Source organism: Apodemus sylvaticus, chromosome 14 (assembly GCF_947179515.1).
Source record: "Apodemus sylvaticus chromosome 14, mApoSyl1.1, whole genome shotgun sequence".
NCBI classification, from domain to species: Eukaryota; Metazoa; Chordata; class Mammalia; order Rodentia; family Muridae; genus Apodemus; species Apodemus sylvaticus.
The window spans coordinates 8,505,897-8,510,303 of record NC_067485.1 but is presented as its reverse complement, the minus strand read 5'-3'; positions in this window follow the sequence as shown (position 1 = coordinate 8,510,303).

Below are 4,407 nucleotides of genomic sequence, written 5' to 3'. Positions count from 1 at the left end.
ACTCTTAGAGGCAGATGCCTAGCAAGAATTTTAAAGTTGTTTTATGTTTACTTTGAAGGTTGACTTTATTTTCAATGAAATGTCCATTCATTGCCTCCCTGCAGTATGGGTCCCACGTTTCTTCAGGTAGAGTGTGTGTTTCCCCCACTTATCATATGCTTATTAGACAATCGCATCGGTAGGCACAGGCTCCCTGGCCAGCGGCAGCGGTGCAGGAAAGCAGGTGTTCTGAAGAGAGGGGACATTTGAGCAGTAGTTTAAAGTGTCACAGAGTCCATGTCCTATTCTTCTTAACTACAATGTCCACTCTGTCACTCTGCTCCCAACAAAGGCGAGTGGGAGCAAGGCAACAGAGGTTTTCAACACGTTTGAAAAGCTGCTTTGAGTACACGTGAGCAGAAGTGCTGAGTTCCACTTAGGACTCGAGAAGCTCAGAACATCAGAGAGCTGCACCAGGCCATGTCAGGCTCCAGTGCAGTCACGTGACTGAGGTCCATCCCAGTGGTCAGGGCCAGGGTACAGCAGTGGAGACTATTGATTTAGAACTCTTTTACCTTAATTCATTTTTTTAAATTTAAAAAAATACATTTTTTTAAAAGAGCTTAATTGGCCAGATAAAAGCTGCTTTGGGAATTGGTTGTGTGCCCTGGAAAGCTACAGCCTGGACTTTACACAGAAGCTCAGTCTTTTCTACCCAGCACAAGGCTGGGGTAGAAAGAATAGTTACTTCGGAATGCTTAGAAGTTGCTTTGTTTATTGCACATCGTGTTGACAACTCGTCCTGTGGGGGCCACCATGGTGCACTGCTGCTTTCTGTAAGTCCCAACACAATTCTTGGTGCAGTGGACCCCCATTGCTAAGTACAACAATCTGATGTCATATTCAATCTCAATTCCAGACAAGACAGTAAGAAGCTATCGATTAATGCTTTAAAAAGCAGCTTGCATCCCCTAGAAGAATGGGGAAATGAATACATGCTGCATCATTACATATAAAGTGTAAGCCAACCAACTTCACTAGATGAAGATTTCTTAGCAAAGCACTTTGAAGCACATTCATTGTTAAGTAAAATTGCTTTCTTGGCTTTTCACTGGGTGACATTTTTATAAAAAAAAAAAAGTGAGAGAGAAAGTAACATCACCCATTTGAGGACACTTAGGCCTTCTGCAGAAAGCATCCCAATGCTGCACTTGAGAGCTGAGAAACAAAACCAATAATGATTATGGATGCTGGTCTAGAGGCCTTGCTTCTACTCCAGCATCACTGGCCTTTCAAGATAATCACATGGGCACCCGAGCACATACACCAGCAGAGTCAGTCTGAAGCTTCCAAATCAGGATGGCAAGATGGAGCTGAGGAGCTCAGCAACATCAAGTCTGGAGTTGGTCGTTATTCAGCTAGTCTGTGTAGACGTGTCTGAAAATCTCAATGTCTTACAGCATGGAGTGGTTGACCAGTAGGATTTACAGATTTGGCCCAAGGGCAGCTGTGTTGATATTTTCTCCTTGCTTTATCTTGATCTGGGGTGTCCCAATGTATGCAGGGTACTGATGCAATCAGTTCACTGAGACTGAGCCTGACTGGAGCAGTTGCATTAGCAACATGAACCTAGTTGAGTTTTATTACTCGGGCATGCCAGCAGACCGTGGACCAGAACCATTACAGCAAACACAAGTGTAAACCAGCAGCCTGCCTCGGGTTGCTAAGAAGCACACGTTACCCAGAATCTCTGGGGAGCTGAGTGTTCCTCAAGTCGACGACGACACAGTTGAAGGTTGTAAGGCTTTAGGAACTATCCCAAAAGCCTAGGCTTTCTCATCGTGAAACACAATTATCTCGGCATTACTGATTCTTCCAGCTTTGAGGTGGCCCCGTGGGTGGGATGCTTCTAGGATCACTTGTTATACTGGGACTCTACTCCAATTCCTGGGAGGTGAACTGTCAACATCGTGCTTAGCGAGGTCATGGAACTGCTTTTGCTGATTCCTTTGGTTTTGCTTTTGGCAGTCATAACTTCTTCCCTATACAGGTAACTTTGCAGCATCCTGCAGACAGGGAAATCGGGGAAGACAGTACTTCTCTGCACGCTCAGCTTACCATGAGCACCCAGGCAGTTTGACCATGTAGATCTAGTCTTTAATTTGGAGAACTTCTTCCTGAGGCGGAGGCAGCAGCCCAGAGCAATGCTCAGTTCTATCTGTTCTCTGTGGCTGCATCTACTGCTGGGGAAGACTCTATGTTTTGTTGGGTATAAGTGCTTGGCCTCCCATGTGGAAAGAGGATTAGAAGATGGTATACATAAGAAAGCAGAGAGGAGTCTAAGTATTAGGGTGACTGCCTGTCCTGGCTGGCTCGGGGCTGCTGCAGTTCCTTCAGTGTGACAAAATTCAACTTTAAATCAGGAGAGTCTCAGGCAAGCCACAGTGAGTTGCTCATCCTAGTTGGTATAAACCTGATTTTTTTTTTCTAGTAAGACTGAATTAAGTCTTAATCACTCCAATTGCCATTAAGTGCCCTAAAATGAGATAATTTGAATTAAAGATAAAAGTATAGCATAAAAAATATAGTAGAAAACTTGAAAGACACAAGGAAGAAAGGTGACATTTTAATCACCTATAATCCTATCAGATGTAGTTGCTGACGTGTTCAGGCTTGGAGATGTCTGGTCTTGTGAGCAGCCTATAGCTATTGAGTGTACTGTGCCCCCCTAGCCTGTAGTCAGCGTGGCCATTGTTAATGTTTACAGACTGGGTTGATGGCAAGTTTGGAAGAAGGATCTGTGTGTAATACTTCTAGCTTACTACTTCTAATTTGCATGCAGTGCAGAGAAGTTGATATAGAACTGGGAACTTGGTACTGTGGACATGTCAGGTCTGGTGGAGAGGGGTCCTAAAGTTCAGGGAAGGGCACTCTCACTCAACTGCTGAGTATCAAGAAGATAGGAGCCATGTACTATGGGCTGGGAAATCCCTGGAAACAAGTAATCCCCTTGTCTGACAAGGCAGACAAAGAGCCCAAGTTCAGGGTCAACACAAGGTTCTATTTGTCCCTCAGCCGAGGTTCAGGAGCACCATGGTCTGCTGTTCCCCACCTAAGCCCCTTCCAGGGTCTACAGAATCTTAAATGGCCAGGCTGGCTACATTTGCAGTATCTGGGCATCTATTTTTTCTCCTCTGGACTCCTGAGTTGAGAAAGGACCTCCAGCTGGCAGGGGTGTCCAATCAGACTTAGTTAAATTCAATGGAGCTGTCTGCTCCGATTTCCAGATCTTTTTCATCACTAAAGCTTTCTCTTCTTACAATTCTCTGGGAGTCTGCTCTCAAGTTGGGGTTCCAGCAGCAAGACCTGTGTTCAGTAGTGAGGTATACAAAGGTATTTTGCTATTGATATTTCCCTAATGACTTTCAGGTTGTCAGGATCCATATGTTTAGAATATACATTGTTCTCATGATGTGTAAGAGATTGGATCTATATGGTTTTGAAAAAAGAGGTAGAGATGGATCCTAGGTGAAATCCAATGGCCTACCCTAGTTCCTGGATTACCAGTCGCCACTGAGGGTGGAGGTCAACACATTTGTTCCTCTGTTGCTCTTATGTTACACATTCCACTTGGCCATGCTCATGATTTTCCCCCTGCTTTGAAACAGAACCCAAGGTCTCTATTAGATGATGCTGGCATTTCGGCTGAGTAGCGCATAGTCCCATTGTCCCAAGTCTTCAAACTGGGGAATATTTTTATAAGGGGAGATTACAAAATGCGATCTATACAGTTTTCCTATAGAGTAATGGATGCTTAGTCAATTTATACTTCTGAGTTTTTTGCTCTCACTACAATGGTCCACTCTTAGAGTGGATTGGCCTCCAGTCTACTTGCAAAGGAAAATGTGGTGTGCCCAGGGCAGAACTGGAAATCTTGCTTTCTACCTGGTACCTAGGTCAGCCTAGTTGACAGGTCTCAGATTGCCCCCCCAGCCCCCCCAGGTTTACTTCCTTTAATACAAACCCACTTTCCCACCCACTCCTTTTCCTCTCTGGGGTTAATGAAGATAATGGTTTTATTTCTTCCTGGTTCCTAGTTCCATCATTGTCATCGCCTTATATTTGTAGAAATAACTATGAATAGATTTTGCTTAAATGGCTTTTCCTTGTTTCCATGGGTAATTGGGGGCTATATGATCAGAGTTTCTTAAAAAAAAAAATGTTGTAAGTGAAGCCCAGAAAGCCTTCGTTACACGGACGGCTTTTTGTTTCATAACACCAACCTTCACAGATAGCTGCTGCCTTGGAAGCAGAAAAGTATTGCGTGGTGAATATGTTCGTGTTGACTAGCTAGCTACATCTTAGCATTCTGAACTCATGAACTTTGGGGAGGAAGACATGGGCAGCCAAGCGGCAAAGGGAGTAAGA